The 25448-nt window shown below is 40.0% G+C and overlaps 1 long non-coding RNA gene across 1 annotated transcript; it reads right to left on the reverse strand.

Moving 5' to 3' along the window:
• Window positions 1–2794: 2794 nt before the first annotated feature.
• Window positions 2795–23323, reverse strand: LOC124417432. Its single transcript, XR_006932220.1, has 3 exons — window positions 23287–23323; window positions 4128–4264; window positions 2795–3420 (listed from the first exon to the last, which is right to left on the reverse strand). It is a non-coding gene; the product is annotated as an uncharacterized LOC124417432 (long non-coding RNA).
• Window positions 23324–25448: the final 2125 nt, after the last annotated feature.

The raw sequence follows: 25448 nt of genomic DNA on the forward strand, positions 1-25448 counted from the left end.
GGATGCAAATGGCTACCAGAAGCAACACAGCTGCATTAATGAGGCCATCCTCATGGGATCTTCAGCTCAGCTAAGAATCGCAGTAATAGCCTAGGCAAATTATAACACTGCTATTTTCTTTCTCCAGTGCCCAGGCAATGACAGGCTTTTTGTGCCATGTAGAATTATCCCATGTCTAGGCTTTAATTGGCCCTACCCTCACAGTCATATAAATGTGCATTTCCCTTTCACTTCAAAGCACCTCCCTCTTTCCAAGAGCAGATTTTCTTCCTGCCCCCATTGTCTTGCCCAAAATCAAGATGTCAAGGTCAATCATTGCTCAGCTGCAGCAAGAAAAGCAGATTATATTACCTGGTGGAACTAGGTTACCCCCAGGTATAGGCTGGGGTCCTTTTTTATTTTTTTCCAGAGCTGGAAATTATCCATTACTGCATACTAAAAAGGAAATTGAAAGCAGTTCACTTTTCCTTTGCTTCTGCTAAAACAGATGAATTGGTATTTCAGCTCCACAGAGAAATTCACAGGGCCAATCAAAAAGCAAGGGTACAACTTTTATATAATTAAATTGTAGGCAGTTATATTTTCCAGCAGCAGGTATGTTACTTGAAATGAACCTCCATGCTGTGTATCTGAGCAGTTCCAATTAAGAAAGTTCTGCTTTGAGATCTTGCAAGCCAAAACACACAGTATGGCATTGTGCCCTCAGCTATTAAACTGGAAATACAAACCACTTTTTTGTGGTTCAAATAATCTCCAGGAGATAGTTTTACTGGAAGTTTTAAGCCATATTCTTCACATCGTATTTGTCTAAATTGATGATTTCCATGACCTTTTCATATAATTACAAGAGAGTTGCGTGTCCATTTTGATTAAATGGTTCCATACGCTGTTATACTGCCATTGTTTTTAACGCTGCTGAAGTAATTAGCTACTCTTTCCTAGCACTTCTCATAGGAGACTGTGGAGGACACACTGATTTCTTAAAATCAGTATCTAATTTTTATTGCATTGCATTATCTGATATTTCCACTCCGCTGATGTAATAAATAGGTTCATAAATTTCATGGATGATAAGAAAGAACTGATCATAATCACAGACAGAAATTTATAAGAAGACCATTAAGAACAGTAAGCCATACACTCCTGTACTTGGGCTTCCTTGCCATGTAATATTACAGATGAATGGCATACTTTAATGACAAGTAAATTAAAATTTAATGGACTTTCCATTGCTGCCGACTGTCTGTGCTTTATTTGAACTCAAGGTAGAGAACCTCTATTTTCATTTAATTCAGCTGTCCTGTTGGATGTTTTGCATTCAGTTCAGTGACCTAGAACACATATTTGCTGGCACTGCTGACAATAATACATTGATAAATCAGAAACACAGGCCCTCCAATTCTTTCCTTATATTTTTTTGTTGTTATTCTCAGCTCCATTTTTCCTCCTCTTAGTTCTTCAGAGTTGACAAAAGTTGTACCTCTCTGTAGCAAAGGGAGGCATTTGCTTTAACGCTCCCCAACACACTACTGTGGGTGCTGTGCAAGTGATTAGGTAGGCTTGCAAAATATTAATAGTAATTGCATTACTAATTTCATTAGCCCTTGCATTATCATTATGTATTAATTATTATAGTTGTGCCATTGAGTGCTAATATCAAGTACTGACAGCACCAATTCCCTGAATGCATCTTGTGGTTGCTGAACGTGATCACTGCTCAGTAAACTGCTGCTTTTTTGACAGCTGCAAGGTAACTAATACTGCTGTTTGTATTTAGCAATCACCATACACCACTGAAATCTTTCCAAGAGAAATTTGGTATGGAATTTAGAGTTTAAAGTGGAGTGAAAGCCAAGTTATCAAATCACAGCAAGAAGTCTCTGTTCACCGCAGGACCAGGAACTGTATACAAAGCTGGAATCAAATACTCTTTCTTTGTTGGTAGCGTAAGCCATACCTCAGAAAAGCAAAAATCTCCCTAGAAAACTAATTTGTCTCATCCACCACTCTTCAGCCTTGGGCATTCCTGGATGGCCAAACCAAGCACAGCAAAGAGCATCCCCATTGCCTCCAGCAAGAGAGGGAACAAGGGGGCGTGGGGGCAGCAGCAATCTTCTTGCCTCCAGTTGTGCAAGAAGCAAGGGGGAAACTTGGCTGTCCTGCTCCGTATGCTCCCCAGTCCAAAAATCAAACTAACCCAAAGAACTTAATGGCTTTTTAGGCAAGCAGTGCTAGGTCCCTTCTGTCCAGCTGACCAGAACTGCATGGACAGTCTGAAGCAGACTGAAGACCATGCGTGCAGTAACAGCGCTGGCCTTTGGCGTGGCTGAAAGTGTGGGACAGACCTGAGGTTTCTTTCTTTCCCCTCCTATCCTTCAAAATGACTTTGTTGTTTCTTTTCTTTTCTTTTTTTTTTTTTTTTTTTTCTCCCCATTCCTTTTGTATTTTGCTTGTTAGGTCTTGCTTTTGGTTGTATCCGTACACAATGTTTCTATGTCAGCTGGAGATAAAACATCCTGCTTTCTGTGAGGCTCACCACTTCTAGCTGGTTAGAAAACCCAAGGTGATTTTCAAATTAAATGTGTGTAAACTAGGCATTTAGATAAGATTCACATGTGCTACCAGTTTCTCACATCGTGTACAATGTGTCTGCTAACAGTGGAGCACTGGTCCGAGTGGAAACCTCCGAGTTACTGCAGGAAAAAAATCACCATGTTGAATAATAATCATTTGCATTGAACCTATGTTATATTCCAGTATGTTTTAACAGTATACTGCTACAACTTTCGTCTTCCCTTTTATTTTTTTTTACTTCTGCCTTGTATACAATAAATAGAGTCGTTCAAAGCACAGCAAAAGCACATTACATCTGTCAGTCAGCCTGATCTGCAGCATCCATAGAAAGATGTTTTCCAGTCATAAAACAAACAGTAATTCATTCATTCATTGCAAATTCCAAGCAAACACTTTAGAGGCCTCTTTGCCATCCATTCACTGCTTTATTGACCCAGAATCCTCCAGGGAATGTCATAAATCCATATAATGTGTACTACCATTTGTGTCTGGACCCTTGATTTAACTGAAAGATATGTTTAAAAATCACACAGAAGCCATATAGTTCTCTTTGGGTCACATACATAAAAAGTAGTTCAGATAGATTAATTAATTCTACAAAGGCCTCTCAGTTTTGCCACAATTCAGTAAACTTCTCAACTTTAAGCACATGCTTAGATTTCTTTGGCATGAATAGGACTTAACAACATATTTAAATTTAAGCACACACCTAAGTGCATTGCCTTGCTTGTCAGGAAACCAACCTAATTCAGAGTATTTAAGCATATATTTCAGTCCATGTGGCGTCGCTGGATAACAGCTTCTGTTCTTCATTGCCTCGCAGGCACACTGGCAAATGCAAATGCTCTGTGCAACAAAAGTGAATTTTCTCAGTAAGACCAGACTGAGGTTATGCATAAAAGTCAAATTCTATTTATTGTGTTTGAAGAATGAGAGGATCAAAAAACCTGCAAGGTGGTAAGCAGGTCAGCAGAAGCAAAGGCACACAACCCAGTGCCACATAGAGGTATAGGCCAGACCATAGCTGACTTCTCTAGGACTGCCATGGTCAACTCTCCAAGGCATGTCATTGTGTTATGGCAACTCATTGTTAAACATACTGTTATGAGCTGAAATCTCATACAGATAGATCCTACATGATGGTAAAACGCTCAGTCATCTCTTCTCAAACCAGACTGGTCTGTGTGCAGCTCTGCCCTAACATGCACAAACATCACAGAGATTTGGAAACCCCACATTTTTTATGGATGGCAGAATGTCATGCTTTTCCAGTTAAGAGTAGACACGTTTAAGAGTCTGGCACATTGGACTAGAGAATTTGGCTTTAACAAAGAAGCTTATACCAAGCCAAATACAACAACAAAACTAAAAATAACCTCTCTGTGTGGTACTTTTCTCCCATAGGTAGTAGCCAGTTACTTGTGGTATGATCCTTCAAATATTACCATGTTTTGGGTATAGTGGTGAAGTCGCTGAGTTCAAGAAAGCTCCCATTTGTGGCTCTACTTAATGCAGGATTTCACCCAAAGAGCTGTAACTAAAATTATATTTACCGTTCTTTCTGTCTTCTTCCCAGCAGACATTCATTACTGATATCATCTGAACCTCTCCAGCAAATAAAGGAGCCATCCACTTCTCCAGCATCTCCATTCTCACAGCATGCATTTTTCCAGCACCTTGAGGGATGAGTCTGCAGATACAAAAGGACATTAGCTCAAGCAGTGATGTACCAGCTTGCAGCAGTGGTGTACTCCAGCCTAAAGTCAATACTTTCAGCCTTTCTATCGCAGATTTCTAGGGTTTCTCATAAATTTGTTAACTATGCACTAGTGTCTACATGCAGGACTGGCACAGGAGAGGCACCTCTGCCTTTGATAGAGTTGGAATGTCAAACTCTTTCAGGTCTGTCTACATCCAGACACGGCAACTCACCCTGTGAGAAATTAACAACAGTGACAAAGGACAACTCTTTCTCCAGAGCTAGCAGGGGGATTATTTCATGTACTCTGAATCAAATGGTACATTAACAGTACTACAGGAACTGGCAAGGAACTGGTGAGGAAATGTCCATTAATTTAACATCTGAATGATCACTGCCTAACACTACATAAATGTAATAAATCACTTCACTTAATCTTGAACAGAAGTGACTGTTCTGAAAAGAGCCTTTTGTTCAAGGCCCAGTGGTTTTGAGATGTGAATAAAGGACTAATAAAAAAGGAGGAGGCTGGGAGAAAATTTTCTTTAAACGGGAGTTTTGATTTGACCCTCTGAGAACTGCAGTCTGGTGAAATATCTGAAGTTATTGTTTTTTATTGAGCAATAAACTATAGTGAAGTTTGAGTCTGTGGTGTCTCAGAGAAATTGTTAAGCCTGGAAATCACATGGCTGAGTGACTGGCATGGCAGAAATATTTGGCACTTCAAACAACTCGCAAGACAAATGAGCAAGAAAGAAGAATTTCTTACACAAGTGTAACCCAATTAATGTCAACAAAAACTTGTAAAATTTATGGTTCAATTTGTCTCGGGGAAAGTGCAGAACTGACCCTTTCCTGTACCTTCTGGGCAAGTTCATTAGCAAATTCACTGGTGTCTTGTTAACTCTATGGTCCAGTTATACAGTTAGGGGCAGGTTCACAATCCTGCATCCCTACAAGTCAAGGTTAGAGTGTCATAATGCTACTAAAAACACACAACAACTTGGATCATGTGCACTCCTCCAGAGGTGCAGATAAAATGTAGTGAACTAACTAGAACTGAAAGCTGGTCTGGAGAACTAAAAGGGGCAAAGTCCCTGGAGCAAACCTACCAAAGTCCACAGAAAATACGTCTCAGCAGCCCTTAGATCAATGACTCATTCAGGTGATTATTTTTATCTATCTATCTATCTATCTATCTATCTATCTATCTATCTATCTATCTATTTATTTTGCAGTTGGACAAGGTAGGCAACACAACGGAACTCCCGAAAAAGCACCCAAAGAGACCTCTGTCCTTTTGCTGCCACACAAGTGCTTTTATCTCAAAGTGCCTCCCTGCACCCCTCCCCACTGAATCAATCACAGAAGCACCTGCCCGCATCCCCTCCAATAGAAAAGGATCCATGCAGAAGCTTCAATGATATTTCAGGCTGGAGAATAAGCCAGACTTAATCATCATCACATCAAACTTAAAATAGTCAGTTACACTAAAAGCAACCAAAAGGAAATAATGAAGACGTTTCAGACATTTTTGCAGCTCACTGTCCTCTTGAACAATTTTGTATTGCATACAGGCAGAACTTCTTGGCACTTTAGTGCCATGTGATAGCTTAATTTCTCTTGTTGTTTTACACTGTACATATGCTAGTTAGTTTACAATACAGTTTTGGTTACGTTTGGACAATCTCATCTAGATGCAAAATTGAGTTAATGAACAAAAAAGCTGCAGAGACCACAAGAGGCATATCTGCATGCTTTTTCAAGAATGATTTTCTGAAGATATTGTGAATCTTTTACTCAGAAAAGTAAAAACCTTTTGTGAAAAGAAATTTAAACACAGCTGAATTTCTTGCTTCATATAAAGGCTGCCTAAGGGTCTAAATCAGAAAATCCCTCAAACAAAATGAAGGTAGGTAAATAACCCAGTGCTGCCACATCACCTTACCTATTTCAATTTTCTACAAGACTATTAGAGTTGTTGTGCATTATTACTATTGTAAAACTCTAGGGGTAGTTTAACTTTTTTTTTTACTTTTAGGAGGATAATTGTTTTCTTTAAGTATAATTGCTGGCACAGGTTTTATTTGGTCACTTTTCAAGACTTTCTTCTCCTTACATTTTTGGAAAAGTTCCTTGTAATGTTTTATGGACTCTTTTTCTTTTAATTCTCTCTGCTCTGTTGATTATTTCTTTCCAGTTTGGGAACGTTGCCTTTTTTGTTGGTTTATTTGTTGTTTCTGTTTGTTTATTTTGTTTATTTCTCGGTTTGTTTTTGTGGTGCTGTCCCTGAGGGACTGGATTATTCTGTTTCAGGCTTTGATTCTCAAAACTGCACACTTCACACAGCGTCTGCAGCTGCACAATATATCTACGTGCTTTTCCACTCAACTGAAGTCACAAACCCATGATCAACTTCTTCCCAGCTCATGCTTTTCTACAAGGAGTAGGTCACGCCATAAGATGCAGTCCCAAAGGTGAATTCAGCTAGAAGAGCTGAGGAGTCACGCTGGGACTCCACAGAGAGCCACCTGTTTTACATTAACATTTGTCAGACACTTGTGCAGCCTTTACCAAGTTTGTTCAAGATGCTCTGTACAATACAGCTGATTTGAATGGCTTCAGTGGTAGCATCTTTTAGAAAGCAAGGAAGTAAATGAAATGTCATATCTTGGAAATGCCCAGCTTAAGCTGCAGAGTTTGGGTCTTCACTGCTTTATTTCTGGATCATATTGACAACAAGCATCAGACTTCACTGTGATGGATGGCTGGAAGAGACAAGGGCCCAGTCACAAAACCATTAAAGGCAACGAAGAATCTTATCAAAATATCTGTAAACATCTTGGCATCCTTGTTAAGGCTCAGGCCCTGAGCATTACATCCATAGCCCAGTGAAGGCAGGTGCTCTGGAAAGAGCTCAGTTTCTTCCTCCACAGGCTGCCTCCCCTGGAGGAGGAACAAACAGGAGAACCAAACACGAAGTAGGTTTGAGGACACGTGTGCTTTCCCTCAGGAACTGTTCATGAAGCAGCAGTTTGCTTCACCAGAAGACCAGAGCCAGAGAAATGTGCATTTCCTGCCAGATTTAGCAATCCCTTCCTATGAATTATGTTGCTTCAAGGTCAAGTATGGATAGCAGTCACAAGGACATGACAGTTTTAAGATCCAGTTTATTATTCTTGCCACTTTATTAGAGCTAGAATTAGAGAGCTGTATATCATTAGTAAGGGAGATATTTCTATATATCTGACTGCCAGCGTACTCCCTAATAGACCTGGCAAGTTGCAAGGTGTCAGGCTTTGAAAATCCATTATATGCAAGTTTAGGAGTTATTTTTAGAACTTTCTTAAAATTTGTGCAAGATTTACGTTTCCTGTTTTCCTTTCAGATCTGTAGTGTTGGCTCAGATTCCCACCCTGAGTCGGAAAGCAGATGCATGATGTCAGTCATGTGAACAGCCCTGAGGAAGTCACTGGTACCACTGGGAGGACTGCTGACTTACAACCTGAATCATCTGACTTTACAGACAGCTGGGTCTGCAGACATACTTTGAAAAACATGTGCCCTTCTGCAAGATACAGATTTTGTAAATCCATCAATTCTGTGTTAGAATAGACCACTTTGAGAACTCTTTGGGGACAACCTGCACCTCATACCTTTGTACTTAATACTGTGAGCAACAACACCAGCACATGCTCTAAAGAGCATGATGGCCCATGTTCTGAGATGTTAATGACTACCGTGATGGATTCACAGTGTAGCTGATTCAACCTATGAAATGCCAGTAGAGGGTCTCCAGCAGACCTACGCAAGACCTGAACTAGGTTTCTAGTTAGAAAATGAAGGTGTGCATTTATAAATGCCAGCAAGTTTCTACACGGCAGATGGTTTACATCCTGGTAGCATCAGAGGGTCATGGTAAATCCTGTACTTTGTTTCATGTTAGTTACTACACGCGACAGAAAACGAAGGCCTCATTTAACTTCTTTTTTGACTCTGAATCAGAGTTAAGCCATTGTAGGAAAAGAACAGTACAGTACTGTGAACTGAACAGCCAGAGTTTTGGTGTTGTTGAAACCACACTGCAATTCCCTCGAATGCACTTCATACAGAAGTCATAAAATACCGCATGATGTTATTTGTTTATTGTAAAATGCCGGGAAAAAATGGGTTCACCTTTGGGCATTTTTAAAGGTAAGGAACCATAAGGTGTGAAAGCATGCTGTCAGAAGTCTCATTAAGACATTATTTACTAGTTCAAAATGAATTTACATTGATCTTTTGAAACTATTGCTAACCACAAATGCATTAAAACTAAACAGTCCTCATTTACTGAGAAATAAATGTGTCAGCATAACCTTGACTTTTGTCCAATGCTGTTCCGGCTTTTAATTCACAGGGGCTCAGTGTTAAGCAGTTTATTACTTGTTGTGCTAAACCATGCTAATTTAATTGCTAATATGTTTCCTTCCTGCAATCATTTTCCAAATTGTTATCTTGAGAAAATGTATCATTTTAAAGAAAGTGCTCCAAAACATCAGCAGCGCTGGGACAGATTCACTGAACTTGTTACTTGCTACATATTAGGAATCACTTAAAACAGGTGGTAAAGCATGGAAAGAAGTCTGACTCTGTACCTCTAGACTGGAAGTTTTGGAGTTTTGTTAAATGCACATGTACTCTTTAGCATTTACATCAATAATTCAATGTTTGCATTAAAGCAAATGACAACTTTGTCAATAGTTCTAGGCCACCGTCTGAAAATAAGTGATTGGTTTTTGTTTGAAAACTATAGCATACACTTAAAATACCACTAACCATGCCTGATTCAAAGCCAGACAGAGCTTATAGGTTCACACTACAGTGATCTTTGGACTGTTTCTGTTGCAACAAGAAATCCAAGTTGAGAAGGCAAAAAGGAATTCCACATTTGGCTCCTGCCAGTACCCAGTCTGGATTTCTCATTGACCCCAGTTCTCAGGGAACAAGAGCAAATTAAAGTAACAGCTTATCCTTTTTGTGCCCAGTGCTGGCAAACACTTGGAGAAAGCCCCAGATTCTCTTTTTATAATGAAGAACTCCAGTTCATCTTTTTTCATTGTTTTCCAAGGGTGAAAGTCATCGTTTGCAGATCTTGCAATATCCTTCTTTTTACTATTAAATCTGTTTCACTCTTTTCATTACTTCATTACATTTTCCTCTATACCCTGTAAGCTAGATTAATCCCTATTGCAAAGTGCAAAGAAAATTTATGACTTTGGTGATGTGTGTGGCAGGAAAAGCTGCTCTGTTCTTCAAGTCAAAGAAAAGCAACCTGATCCAATGGCATTGAAGAAGGGCCTGGCGGTAGTGAAGTGGGCTTTTCAGAGCTGCCTCTGCCAGTTGGGTACTCTCAAAAACACAAACAGTCCTACCACCTTTAGAAGCAATTTCTTCAATCTTTATCCTACACACAGAATGTTCTTTATACAAGGATGGGTAAGGATACTAGTGTAGCCCAAGCAAGGGTGGAAAGTATACAGCTGAAGATTCAAGATTTGCACAGCAACTGGTTTGAGATCAGGAACTTCAGACCCTGGAAACTGCATCTTCAAATTAAATTATGAGTGACAGAAGTTCAGCACTCAGATATTTCCTATTCTTATTTTCTAGACCTCACAAGTAAGCAGAGCATGTTTAGTATATGAATGAAATAATACCGTATATGGTAGACTTCCTGCATTAGCACTGTTCTGTTGCAAAATGGTAAGAAAGTATTGGGAAAGGCAGTGGAGTGTGCAACATAATTATGCAATTTTTCTATTCAGTCTCAACTAGAATGGAAGAACCAGGCTGAGGCATAGCACTTAGAAAGGTCCAGAGCAGAGTTCAAAGAATAATAACGAGTGATCTCATGATGAAAATGATTACCTCAAGATCATGGGAGAAAAAACATAGGAAAGAGCAGGAAACTGCTTACCCTAGTGGAACTGACTGATAGAAAACACAATAGTTGTCTTTGAGTTCATCAAAAAGATGTTGGAAAGAATTCCTGTACTCTCTTTTTGTCATAGCATACTGAAAAGTAAGCACAGAAGATTTCTCCTAGATGCTATTAGACAAGAAGAAAAGGTTGTCTGGATAAGCTTGGAAATCTTATCACTAGAGATCTTCAGGATACGGGTGAGACCATCTCTCAGGAAATGGCACAGTTATTCCTCTTTGAGTCTGGCAGGTGGGTTAGATGTCTTCCTAAGGGCCCTTCCAATGACATGTACCTGTCTCTCCATCTTCAATCACTTTGTGAAATGTAAAAGTATGTCATGAGGGCCTTCTGACCCTTAATCCGAATCCTCCATCAAGCAGCCTGTTTTCCGTCAATCTTTTTCACTTAGTGCTTGTTGTAAAATCACAACAACCATACAATTTTTTCTGCCTGATTAGGCAATGAGCCCAGACCCTGTAGCTAACTGGAGAGGTAAGCCTGAGAGAAGGGAGCCACCTGAGAGATTTTATTTTCAGAAGTTCCTGCCCAGAGAGCACAGGGCCTCAGTGAAGTCAGCTCCTGGTGGGTCCACCTGGAAGCAAAAAAGGTAGCCCTGTGGAGATAGAAGTGCAGTTACCATGGCTGCACAGCCAACTTCTCTGGGCTGAGCTCTCTACAGAAACCAGCTGTGCTCCACTGGATTGGAGCAGACAGGCTCTTTAAATTCTTAAAACCCTTACAAGTCCTTAGTTGTTTTTTCATTTAACTCAACTTATAAGGTATTTTCTGATTGATGGTAGATGCATTCTTAAGATATCAAAACATTGTTTTATCAAACTACAACTATTTTCATAATGCATGTAACCAAGTCTTCAGTCATAGTGCCTCAAACTGTATTCAAGCTTATTTGTTCTTTCCTCTAGATACTGATGCCATACTCCCTCTCCAAAATTAGAAATATTTGCTTATTTTTAATGTTAAATTATATTTGAGCTTCCCAAAGCTTGTGCATACAGGTGTGAATACAAATTTCATATTAACTCAGGGTCATGAAACACATACTTGAAATTATATTTTGCCCAATTAAGAGATTGTGATGGGTTATGGGCCCCAGCATTCTTGAATGCTTGGAAATAAAAAAGTAAGCATGTGTAAAAGGCGCCAAGGGAATCATTATGTAAATTCTTAAAACTTGAGAATTAATAAAGTGCTAGTTGATGTCTATAAGTGATCTTATTTATTCCAATGCAGACCCTTCACGTGTATCAGACAGAAGCATAAGGTCTGTTCTGACAGCTTTGGTGCCTCACCAAGTTTAAGCAAGAGGAGCCTTCTCATGAGAGGTAATAGCCTTTATCAGTCTTTTATAATTCCCTGCTCTGGTCAGGGCAGCTATATATTACTGGACACATTCAGACTACTACATGGCCTGCAAACAGATCTATGTCTGGAAGGCCAGCCCAGCAATGAAGAGCTGTTCTGTGCAGTCTCCAGACATCTAGGACTCCAGGCACTTGCATTATGTGGGGAGCTTTGGCTTATATAGCCTAGGTCTTCTTTTGAGTTACTCCTCTTACCTGTATACTATAGGCCCTATTGAGGTCCACAGAATGGGGAAGAAACCATCAAGAAGCAGAATAATTAATAAAAGTAATTATAAGAATAGAATAAATTATTTATATTCTATATTACAGATCTGCAGCATGGGTCTGTCTATTAACAAGAGGTAACACTTTAGGATCAGTCGATACTGTGCACTACATGATAATAAAATATTATTATTTACTCTTGTCTAGTCATCATGTCAGTTAACTATGTCTCCCCATCCCTCCCCTTCATTCCATTTTCTATCTCAGCTGTAGCTGGCAGCATTGCTTCTATAACTCTATGTCACTGAAAAATGCTTGCAGCTGTCAAAAAAGTGCTAAAAATCTTCTCTTGTTAGCATATGATCATTCAATTAAGAGAATAAATAGTGACCCAGAGGTTGATTGGAACTGGCTTTGCTTCCCACATTTCCACAGTTTAAGATGGAAGTAATAGAGGAAATGTTTTGTGGAGAATGCTCACATATTCCCTGCTAATGGTGGAAATGCTTAAGTATCGTCTGCTCAGAGCTAATATAAACCAAAGTGGTTTATTACCACCGTTTTGTGATTTATGATTCACATTATGACTTTATTTTGAAATGGTTTCATTAAAAATTAATGTGTGGTGAAGGAAGAATGCACAACAAGTTACAGCGATCAGGGTCTGTCGGGGGCAAGGCCACTCAATGATTTATTTCCTATAATCCACTGAAACAGGCATTTCTGTACTGTGACCGTTTGGATGCAGAAAGATGCAGAGTATCATATTGGTACTTCACAGGTGAGGCAGTCACACTTTTGCATCCAGCTGACTGCACTGCAGACTCCTAGGTTTTGTGTCTTTCTTAGATCTGAGTAGTTTATAACCAAATCTGAATAATTTATAACCGATGTTCTCAGTATTGATTAGTGTGCTATTGTAACAGAATGTCTTTTTCATAATGCTTCATTCCTTTAATGTCCTGTGAAAACTCAAGGAACTGCCTATTGTATAGCTTAATGGAAAAATCAGCCTTCATTTTAATCAGATATGTAATCGAGGATCTGTATCAATATTATTTTCCTCTGCAAGGTATATGTAGCATTAACACCAAGACATAAGAGGACCAATCCAGAGACAAGTTAACAATGCTAAGGAACTGCTTTCCCTACCAGGCTCCTGGAAGCACTTCCCAAGCGTTGCCTTGCCAGCATCACTCTCTGGGACTATGTCCCCCTATCTACCAGCAGAAACGTTCCCCAAGCCTGTTCTCACCTCCCCAGGGAAATCATGCTTGGCTACTTCCATGGCACTCTTCCCATCATCAGCATCATTAAGTGACTCACCATCACTTCATAAATTAAAAGGCCCACATGGGAAAATGGAGGGAAAGAGTAGTTGTTGAGAGCAATAAAGAGCGTCAATGGCTGGGAGAAGAGAATTGAACCCAGGAGGCCTGGCATCCACAAAGATCGTCCTTTTTCAGGGGCTGCAGCACGATCCAGCTTTGACAGGTTCTACCTTTTGAAGAAGTTTGATCTACTCAGCCAAATATACATATACATGTTTAGTTTTAAAAGCAAGTGTTTTAGTGCAAGTGATAGGAACACAAGTATTCCTCCTCATTTCTGAACTTTACTTATGTAGACTGACATAAGAATACATATGTAAAGAGAGAATATTTTTCTTTGGGTGACACAGATGCCGTCCACCCCAAACATCCTTATAAAGAGCTCTTTATACTAATAATGTTTCATTCTAAGAAAGGACAGAATCTAGTTTTAAAATAGAGGAAGTCATTATCAGCCCTGGATTTGAATGTAAAACTTTTTAAGCAATTAGACATTAGACTTCATTCTTGTATTTTCTGTTTGGTTTTGAGTTCATTATTAAGTGCTGTCGGGGTCATACGCAATATTCAGGGCTTCAGCCAGAGTCAGAATCCAGACAGTCTTTTATTTCAGGAACGTGTTCACCTAATTTAAACACATTCAGAACTTCTCTTTCTTGTTCTGTAGTGTAAAGCAAAAGCAGTTTCACTGAAACAAGGCCATTACGTTCCTAGTAGGAATATGCCATTTGATATTTAATGTGTATTTTTTATGTAGTCTGATTTCAACCTTGTAGGTAATTCATCCTCACTTTCCCGTTTGCCCTTATTCAACTGAAAACCCCCCAAAACACCATGTTAAGAACAATGAGATTGTTTTCTTTGCATGTAACTTACTGTTCTATGAATGAAGGGATGTATTTCCAGAGGATCTTTCTAAAATTATTGTATAAACATAGAAACTTTCCTTACAAAATCAGCAACATTCAAACAAAATCTCTCCTTTATTGCTACCCAGGTAGTCAGAGTTGGTTATCATATACGGAGGCAAATGCCTTGCACGTGCAGCTGGGGGAGGTAAGTAAGGTACAGACATTTCCTCTATCATTTCTCCAAGGTAAGATTTTGACATGAAACTATAAGAAACCTTTCTGTGAGTGCCTTGCAATGGAAACTTCTCTCTGACAGGTTCAAGGACTGTTGAGGAAAAACGGCACTTAAGTGAAATGATTCATCAGATTTGATCTTTTGGGAAACAAAATGCTTTCTGTTTTGTCTCTGCACATACTTAGCTTGATGGAGCACTGGTCTGCTGTAACTTCATTATCATTATTGATAACGTTGCAAAGCTATGGAGAGAACTTCTGCTTTCTCAGGCAAGTTACTGAGCATAGGGCAGAGGACCTGGGGTTTTACCCAATCTGCAACCATCTGGAGAATTCCAAGGGATGGTCAGAACCAACCCTGTGTTTCATGCACCCACCAGCCCATCTGAGTGAGTCCACTCCATCTGCACATCCTGCATCTGGGCACCTACAAGAAGATGGAGTGACCATAGAATCCTCGTCATAGAATCATCATAATTTGAGTTGAAGGGGCCCTTAAAGGCCACTTAGTCCAACTCCCCTGCAACAAACAGAGACACCTACAGCTAGATCAGGGTGCTAAGAGTCCTGTTTAGACTGACCTTGAGCATCCCCAGGAACAAAGCATCCACCATCTTTCTGGGAAAACTGTTCCAGTGCTTCACCACACTTACTTTATAAAAACTTCTTTCTGTCCAGTCTGGATCTCCCTTCTTTCAGTTTGAAACCAATTCCACTTGTCCTGTCATACCAGATCCTGCTAAAGAGTCTGCCCTTTCTTTGTTATAGCCACCCTATTGACTCCCTCTGAGTCCTCTGCTTCCCAAGACAATCCACAGGCAGAAAGACTCACTAATACCTCTGTTTCACTCTGTGTGCTGAGCCAGGAATCATGATGGGGGCTAGAGGCAGACCGCTGTGTACCACCAGCCAGTGCCCTCCTGTCAAGCAGGCAGTGGCTGGCGGTTGGCACCACATTTCCAGGGCTAATTCCAGAGTACTTTAGTGCTCATAGGAAATTCTTTGTAACATTCCCTTTGCTCTAATATTCAATTAGCTTTCAAACAAGCGAAGAGCCTGGATGAGCTGAGATGGCCATTTTACCAAGTACTGTACCATCATGAAGAGTTCACAGACAGCTGTTTCAAAGTAATTGAAGTCATAATGCGCAGAAAAATGACTTTTCTAATGGTTGCCTTGAAGATTTATTTTTTTTTAATGTAATTAAAAAGTAGATTTAGAAATATGCTCGGCAACCCAAAAGATTAAATATTAATATGGTGCATAATTAATAAATGATACATCTCTTGATTACTAATGGGTTATCGACTCTAAAAGCCTAACATTATGGAATATTAGGGCAAACAAAGGCTTTGGGGGAATATCTCTAAGTTTCCAGGATGAAGCTGCATCTTTGTCCATGTGAAAAGTTGTACACTTCCTTCAGTGTTCTCCGAATCACCGAAAAACAGCATTAGAAAGTTAAGCGATAAGTCATGACGATTATAACCACTTTACAAAGTTGCATTCTTACAATTTATTCTACGATGGAATCCTGACCTTCAGGTCTATCTGCAGGCTATTCTATCAAAGAAAATTCTGCTTAAAATGGTATTTTGTCTTAGAAAATAAATTAATTACCATTGTGGTTGTCCTCTTGAATTCTATCAGAAATATGACAGTGATTTGCTGGAGTCAGTTGTCTATGCTAACTGTACCTTTGTAATAAAGAGAAATTGAGAAGGCTGTGGAATGTCACCAAAACTCTTGATGCCTGCCAAACGCTCGAGACAAATATTTAGCAATTTTGAAAGATTATATTTACTTGTGCAAGAAATAATTAGAATAAAAGGAGCATTAACGTTCACATATTGTAAAGTTGCAGAGAATGGAAAGAAAACAAAATTATGAATGTTATGATGTCGGTATGTTCATTTGCCTTGTCTGTTTCAAACACCAAACTTGTGACAAGCTGATCACTGAGACACTGCTGCCGGTTGGCCTTTCTTGTTCCCCTAAGGGTGAGGAGGTACAGACTGAGCAAGCAAAGGGTCGAGAATTAATGAGAATGTAAGCCAGTGTTTTAACCTAACAATTGTATCCCATTTGTGCTCAGGAAAAGGGTACAATTGAAGATAATGATGTCTTCCAGCTCAGCAGTATGTTTCACTTAGAAGAATAAAACAGCTGTGTTTCATGACCATTAAAATAGCAGTGCTCAGAAGGATGCTTGGACCCAAGAAGCACTTTGAAACCCATGTGCTGCCACAGGTTTCCTGCTTGTCCTTATGCAAGCAGTCCATACCCAAGGGTGGCTTTGCTGAAGCCCACCAGCTCCATGGCAGACATGTAGGACTGTCTGAGCACAAGGTGCTGAGCCATCCCTGCATTCATTTCATGGGTGGCACCAACCACCCAGGTGCAACCAACCCAGCTGCTGACTAGCCCATCCATGCAATTGGCTGCTCTTATTGCAGCTGCTTCCGACCCTATCAGATGAAAGCCCTTTTCTTTTTCCCCAGATTATTTGCCTTATTTATCAAGATCATGTTCAGTTTTAATCCTGACTTTCAAGTGTGCTTGTAGCCTCTCCCATCTTATCAGCTGCAAATTTAATCCTTGTTAAGGCTGATTACTTACTCATGCCTATTTAGGGCCCATTAACCTTAATTAGGTTAAGAACGTTTTTATTCTTTTCTTTCTTTTTCTTTTTTCTTTTTTACTGTTACATCTTACCTGGCTCATACTTAAAGAGCGTGCCAAGAAAAATATAAAGCTCTCTTCTGATAATCCGTGGGATTCTTAGATGGATTTTCAAACACTGTTATTGTTATGGGAGTACACATGTGATTCTGCATGTGTAAATAAAATAATTTAATGAGGTATCTAAATACAAGAAAAAAGAAATTCTCCTTTCCAATGGATAACAGTGATACAAAGTATTCCTGGCTGAGGAGGCTTCTAGGAAAAGCTCCTGACCATATTGATAAGCTATTAATATTCACTTTAACCCACAACTAAAACATTCATTGTTCTTTAAATGTTTGATATATACCGCACTATCATCACTCCAAGAAGCAACGTCCAGAAAACCAGCCCTTTCAGTCTATCCTTGCCTCTGATAGGCTCCAGGCTTTTGTGCAAAGCTCTGAGACTCCACTTGAGGTCTGTGCTGCTCACAGACAGCAAAAGATCCCCTCGGAAGTTGGGATGGGTGACATCAATAATTAAGTTTTCAGTGCAGGTACTTCATGGTTGGATTTTTTCTGCTTACCCACTAAAGGATCATTGTTGAAAGGACATGCTGCCTACCTGCCAGGCAAATACATGGCACAACGTGCACCATATGTATTATGGGCAGCATTAATTCATAGCTGACAGCAAATGCCTGGGTTCAGCTTGCACCAGGAAAGTGCTGCATCACAGTCTATGTTGGATTTTTAAATTATCAGGTCTAGACAAAGTTAAAATGTGAAGGTAATAATGAAATAGCTTATGGACTCTTTAAAAAAAAAAGTGCAGATTTTAACTATTCCTACGTAGATGTAATAGATTTAATGACGAAGCAGAACTAAGGCTTTAGATATTAGGTTGCATTAATTTTATGTTTCAAAGGTGTTGTACAGACTAAGCAAAAAATATCTGTACCTTGAGTTAGGAGTACACAGAGCTAAGTCTGTTTCTATGACTGTATGGCATGATTTGCTTCCAAAATGATTTTGATTAATAGAACACTATTTCTGGAAGTCTTTGATAATTACATAAAAATTCTACTTTAATAAATATGGCAAAAACAGTTATTTTTGAGTATGTATGTGAAACATCTCATGTAATATGTTTAGGGAGAGACTTGATATGAAAATCTTACTTGGGTTAAATTTGTTTGGCTTTCATAATATTATCTTGAAGATTGCAGAAGTGAAGTCATTTTTGTGACTACTTCTTTTTATACTTAATCCTCAAATCAATGTTGTAGCATCGGATAGTTGACACTAAAGCTAAATGCTGCATATAAATCTCATTAAGACCACATGCATAAAGCCAAAATGATTCTATGAGGGACGGTGTACATATTTTTCTGAGTGAAATACCCATCTTGCCTAACAGGAACTGCACACAAGTTTTGAATATTTGTAGAAAAAAGACAACTTTTGCTTCTTGCTTCATGCAGCTTCCCTCTGCTTTTTAATGTTGGGATGGCAAGCCCACTTTTCCATTACATCACATGCCAACTGGTCACAGCTCTCAAGCAAGCTACAACTCTAACTTTACAGAATGAATTCACCACCAGTTTTGCCAACATATTCTTCACTGTCTTTTTTTTTTTTTTTTTTCAAAAATAGTTTTAGTCTGACTTATTTCCTCAGTTTTGAGAATAGATGGTGTTACCCATGAACAAAAGGCACGAGCAATTCCAATGTCTGCCCCAACAGCATTTTGCCTATTACATTATAGAAAATATAGAGTCATGATCATAGAATCATTTGAATTGAAAGGGACCTTTAAAGGTCATCTGGTCCAACCCCCCTGCAATGAATAGGGACACTTACAGCTCCACCAGGTTTCTCAGAGCCCCGTCCAGCTTGACCTTGAGTGCCTCCAGGGACAGGGCATCCACCACCTCTCCGGGCAATCTGTTTCAGTGCCTCACCATTCTTACTGTAAAAAAAACCTTCCTTATATCCAATCTAAATCTCCCCTCTTTTAGTTTGAGTATGTCATATCATTAAGCCATTATGTAGCACAGCTACAGTATTTTATTTTATTTTATTTTTTTCCTGAATAACAGTTCTGAGGGAGCTGTACTTGGAACAGCTTCTGCTTTTCCATCATGGACGGAAAACTCAGCACAGTGAATTGGCTCTAGCTCCCAAGCTGGCAGACAAGGAGTACTTCCCATCTCAAGGGAGGGGTCTGGCTATTCTTTTTCATAATTCCCTTGGCATCATGGCGACAGGGTAGTGCAGCCCTATCTGCTCCAGTGAGACCACTTTCCTTTGCTTTGTCAGCAAGGTAGCATCACCACAAGAATATGTCAGTCAAACAGTGAAGAGTGTGAGCAGAAAAGGGTAGGTTATGTAGAAAAATGCTGCAAATGTAATAATAAGGAAATAATCCCTTGGAACTCTTAGGGTCTACAGCAATAAAACAAAACAAGCATGTGCTGGAAATTAAATATCCCAGCCGTATTGATTGCTAATGGACTTTTTTAAATTTCAACCTTATTTACTATGTAGAGATAAGAGCTGACTCTGAGCACTTTGTCTGATTCAGAACCTCATATAAGAAATCTAAAGATCACTCAAATTAAGAGGAGATGGCTAACTGCTCCCCTGGGTTATGCAGAAGAATATTTCATTTGCCCCCATTAGAGCAAAAGAATAGCACAGAACAGATTCAGACCAATCAGAAATACTCTTCAACAACAAAAAAAAAGTGGCAGCTGCTTTTGTTTTTCTTAAGGAATGTGGAAAAATACATCAGTTTCCATTAGCTCTACACTTTCCTCTGTTGGTTTTTCTGATGTTGTATTGTTGTCATTCTGCAAAATCTAGAGCTATGTGAAAATCTTTTAAAGGTATTATCACGTTACCTGTTTTAAAAGATAGCTATGAATTCATTCACATTGGAGCAAAGCAAGTTTCTGGCAGAAAAGGTGTGTCCTGAGCTGTAAAACATAAAGAAATGTTCTGAGCAAAAGAATTAAAAATACACAAGTTGTTTTCTAATCGGGCTGCATATTTTCTGTGAGATCAAGAGCACTAAAATCATGACAGAACGTATTGACAAAACATCTGAGTAACTGATTGAAGACGTGTATTAACTATCTTCTAGTTTTGCATTCCCTGTTTGACTTGGCATCGCATTATATATGCTGTCATAGGCAGCAATAGAGCAAGAAGTAGCTGTTCTTTCATTATTTTGAACTTTCCCAGCAGGATTCACCACTAGCTTTTTTGAGCAACTTGTGGTTTGGAGCAGGCAAGCAGTGTGCATTATGTACTAGCTTGCATATTTCTACCTTAAATAGGTGGTGTAACTCTAAGAGAATGAGTAGACCTGTTTGCAAAATGTGAGTCGCTCCAAACCTCAGCATGAAACCTCAGACCAAACTCCGTACTTCAAGATCAGAATTGGTTCAGAAAAGTACTTCTGTCTCCCATCTCTGTGGAGAATAGGGTTTATGGAAGGAGGCCAGCACCTTGCTACAGGATTTTAAAAAGGCCTTTTTTCCTTCCTGCAACATGACAGAACATCACTCAAAAGCAGTCCAAAGAAGCACAAAAAACCTCATCCAGAGGACATCAGATATGGGTGTGCTATCAGCATGGAAGGGTCTGAAGGGATGGAGGAAAGGCCTCAAGATGAAAGACTTCATAAAAGTTTCATGTAGGAAGAGCCATCAAGGCCTCTGTCCTGAGCCACCTGCACTTCATAGAGCTGGAGAGCCAGCAGGCCATGGGCAGAGCCACACATGTTCTCCTTCCCAAAGCACACCCACCAGACTGTGGGCTGCTCTCTGCAGCATCTTACAGGGCCAAGCAACCTCTGCAGGACTGGTGCGGGCTCAGGCCCAGACAACAAGCCTAGTGTGAGGTGAAGGTACCAGCCAGGATGACTGCATCCAATTCCAAAATCATGGAAGTTAATGAGAGCCCTGCCATTGCCTTAAATGGGCTGGAGGGATCAGGCTTGCTCAGTGCTGTGCCTGTGAAAAAATCCAGTGGTTTTCAAACCTCACTGCCATTGTTTTGAAGTAGGGAAAGACTGGCTGATTCTCATGCCTGAAAATAGCTGCAAGTATGTTCTGGAGCATACCAAGAGCTTTTCATATTGTCAGTCCATCTACTTAGACTCTGAATTTGGATGTTGAAGTACTTTGGAATCAGAATCCACACTTATTCTTCAGCATCTTGGCTGTGGCAGAGGAAGTGCCAATGTCACATCTTTCCAGTACACTAGAAGAATTCTCCCCAGATGATCCATTGAAGGCTATATTCTTGTTCTATAAAGAACCTCATAAGAATTTTTTACCACATTGGGAGTTTCAAGATAAGGAGAATATAAACCAGCAAAACTGTGAAATAAAATCAGCAAAAATGTCTAAGTTCCTTAAAGACTTTTTTTTTGTTTGATTTTTTTAACAGTATTTTTAATTGGATGTGCTGCAGAATTGAATGCCTGTACCTATTCCTAGAGACAGACTTACACAAAAGGGGAGAAAGGAAAAAGAAAGGAAATAGACCATTTTCATGGTATTTTCAAAAGTTCTAGAAATATTTAGAATCGCTGAATCATTAATGTTTGAAAAACACTTCTGCAGTCACCTAGTCCAACAGTCAGCCCATACACGCCATACCCACTAACAGTGTTTTTCAGTGCCACATCCATACAGTTCTTAAACACCTTCAGGGACAGTGATTCCAACATCTCCCTGGGCAGCCTGTCCCAGTGCCTCACCACTCCTTCTGAGAAGAAATTTTTCCTAATATCCAGGATGAACCTCCTCTGGCATATCTTGAGGCCATTCTTTCTTGTTCTGTCACTGTTATGTGGGAGAAGAGGCCGACATCCATCTCGCCACCACCTCCTTTCAGGTGGTTGTAGAGAGCAATGAGCCTCCTTTTCTCCAGACTGAACAATCTCAGCTCCCTCAGCCAGTCCTCATAAGACTGTACCAAACATCTAAAGGAAAATGAAGTTATTTCTGGTATTGCTTGTAACACATATTCAAGCACAGCCAACACCAATGGCTATAAATACAGGTTTGTACTCAAAGAAAGCAAAGTTACTTTTTGGAGAGAGTTTATTAGAAAAAGGAAAACATGTTTTTACCCTCTACCACAAGTGCAAAGCTTCTCTCCGTGCCTTTAGCTGGTAGAGAAGGCCTCAGCAAGACAGTAAACTAAATTGTCTTCTGCAGTATAGCTCCACAGAAAAGAAATTATTTCTTCCAGAGTGGTTGGCAGGATTGCATTATCAAATCTCAAGTGCCTCCCAATTTTGTAGATCCTGAAACAGCTATTAGACATTTCAGCCTAACAGATTCAAGCGCTGAGTAATTCCTCTGCAGGCACAGATGTCAGTCTGAGTTTGCAGAGATTGATTGGTTGAGTCTATCTTTGCACCCATGACATACTTGCTCCAGCATTTTCAATATATGAACTTCATTCAGTTGCATCACTTAAAGGAATCTGAATATATATATATATATATATGTATTTCAATGAAGAAGGTAAAACTGTGCAAAACTTTAGTTTGAGGCAAGAATGGCATCACAGCCCCTGTCAGTAATACCATAGAGAAATCTAGGAAGCCTTGTATGGCTGAGCCACGATCACCCAAAAAAGCACAGGAACAAAACACAGCAGACATAGTTGGCTGTCAGCAGCTCTCTGTTGCCTCTCTGGGCAAGCAAAGGGATGGGGAAGCTCCTCCTGTAAAACAGCAGGAGTAGTCACCCTGCATGAAAGAAGACAGGGCTCAGCTTTCAGAGCAGACGGGAAGCATTCTGCAGAGAATATTCAGGACTCACAATGTCTTTGCTTAAGGAGGCAGAAGCTATACGAACAGGCAGCCATCCACACAAGAAAACATACTAAAGTATTAAATGAATATACATTTTGCAAGTGATAAATGAGATGCAGTTCTTTTTAAAAACTCCATTATGCTCCCATACACAAACACATACCTCTGAGTGCTGATAGATCAAAGGAGGTGGTGGATATGACTTTTTTTTAATTGTTAGGAAAACTTCCTATTAACAAATTTCTCTTTCCCCCAGACCAATCAGCAGCTAACAAAAAGCCATTGTTGGTACAGCTCTACCAGGCTTTTCATTCCCCAGTACACTCAGCCTTTTCATGCTCATTGTTTCCCCACAAGATGCATGGAACTTGATGATCCTTGAGGTCCTCTCTAACTCAGGACATTCCATGATTCTATGAATGTGTACCATAGTGCAGTCTTCCTGGTGTCCTGGGGAAATCCAGTAAAAAGTTTTCCAGCTTGCATATTTTCATTATGCTACAGCCCCTCATTTGCTGATCACAAAACACCTTACCCTGATTGTCGCATTTCTTCGACTTCAGTTTCTGAGTTCTCCTTTTTAGCAACAGAACTCTTGCACTTTTTCCCCTGTATTTCCAAGATTTGCATCCACCCCCCTGTATCCAGGTTACACCAAGTGTTAATTGGTGTCACACATCTGGCCAACATTATCTTCAGGATATGCTCTCCAGCATATGGCAGGGCCATATAGGAGTCTCTTTAGCATTTCAACCTATCTCATTTATAGCTGAGCATCATGGACCTAAATACAAAGTTATCTTAGTTACACAAATAGATGGGTACACCTTTCTTCATGCCCTCTGGGATCTGGACCCATTATTTAGGTTTAGCTCCATCCTTAACCTTCAGGAGATTCACTGTGTTCGATGACTATTTAGCAGATATCATCATTTGCTACAAACTTTGCTTTGCTCTGAAAGGAGTGGAGAAGCAATTATGTGGCTCTTCACTCTCCTTGTTAATCACAGAATGACACCAAAAGGCCAAGAGAAGAAATGCAGGCAGAGAATGCGTGCTAAACTCCAGTTTAGTGCAGAAGCACTTTGGTGCAGCTCTGCTGCCTCAGCATGCATCAGCCCAGACCTATCTGCATACTGTGGTCTGCAGGTGACCAAAGAGGAGAATGAATCATACCTTGTTTATGCGTGGGAAAGAAGTCTGGCTTAACCACTCCTGAAAGTTTAAGTCAAAATACCCTGAGTTTTGGAGGTTTTCTAGCTTTAGTGTTTTCGGATGTATCAGCCTCTCACAACAGAATCAAAGGCAAAAGTCAAGATGAGAGTGGGCTGAGCAAAATAAAAACTTCTGAGACAACAGCCAAAAGGAGGAAAGGCAGAAAATATTGTGGGAAGTATAAACTCCGCTTTAGAAAACCAGAACTCCTCAAATCCTTTTTTGAATGTGGTATAAAATAATGATAACAATAATAAACCCTCTATATATTTAAAAGTAAAAGAATGTAAAAATCCACATGATTGATAGGAACTGACCATCAAAATAGTTTGCAGGCTCCACAAACAAAAGCCATCAGTGTGAAGATGCCAAGCTATTTCAGGCTCCGTAGCTTGAAAAAACCTCAAATTCCTCAAAATGCACTCATCCCAGGAAACTGATCCTGACAGCTGCTGCCCTGAAATGGCTTCTGGGTTTGGATGCCTTGCAGTTCCACGAACACGGAGAAAGGATATGTAAGGGGGATGTGCCAGTAGCCAGACTGAGCCTATCTAGTCTGGAAGCGTAGTGCTGCTGTGGTATGGCCGTGCAGCACAGCACAGGGATGACTGAAAAACATCCAGTCACCCACTGGGTCCACTCCATGAACACCTCCCACTCAGGGGAAAGCCCTCGAGATCCCAGGCACCCAACCCCAGGGGAGAAGTGTTTCTATTCATTCATGCTAATTTTTTCTAAGACTGATGCAGTCTTTAAATCAAAGAATGCAAAAAGAGCAAGTGATGTTTGTTGGCACTGATGGTAGCACATCCACACGACTCTTGAACACCTCCAGGGACGGTGACTCCACCACCTCCCTGGGCAGCCTGTGCCATTGCCTCACTGCTCTTGCTGAGAAGAAATGGTTCCTAATATCCAATCTGAACCTCCCCTGAACAAGAATTTGACAAGGTATAATCCAGATGAATCATTTGTCAGAGCAACCTCCACAAGAGGATTTTTAAAATAAAAATAAAGAAAAACAAGTAGTGGAAAGTGGTAGAAAACTGGAAGATACAGCTATGCTATGCTTCCTTTACATTTCTTTGGCATAATATGAGTTAAATCCTTTATCATTTACTGATCTCTGAAGTTGGAAATTTCTTGGTTCCTCAGCTCACAGGAATGACATCTTTGATCACCCTGAGATGCTGCTGTAGACTTGAGGCACCTCAGCAGGGGAAATTTCTATCAGAGGAGAGTAAGTATGTTGCAAATGCAGGGTCCCCATGTCATGCATGGTTTCTCAGGGAGCACCACTGTGAAATAGTGAAAAACAGCAGTTCGGTGGCTCCTCTGTGTCAGACAGTACAATTGCTGTTCTGAACGACACACAGAGCTACAGAGCACTTGTGCAAAACAAATCATATCTAACCACAGCTCAAAAACTATTTACTGGTGTGTTGGTGGTGTTCAAAAGCTACCCAATTAATAAAGGCAGCT

This window comes from Gallus gallus, chromosome 1, assembly GCF_016699485.2.
Source record: "Gallus gallus isolate bGalGal1 chromosome 1, bGalGal1.mat.broiler.GRCg7b, whole genome shotgun sequence".
Classification (NCBI taxonomy): Eukaryota; Metazoa; Chordata; class Aves; order Galliformes; family Phasianidae; genus Gallus; species Gallus gallus.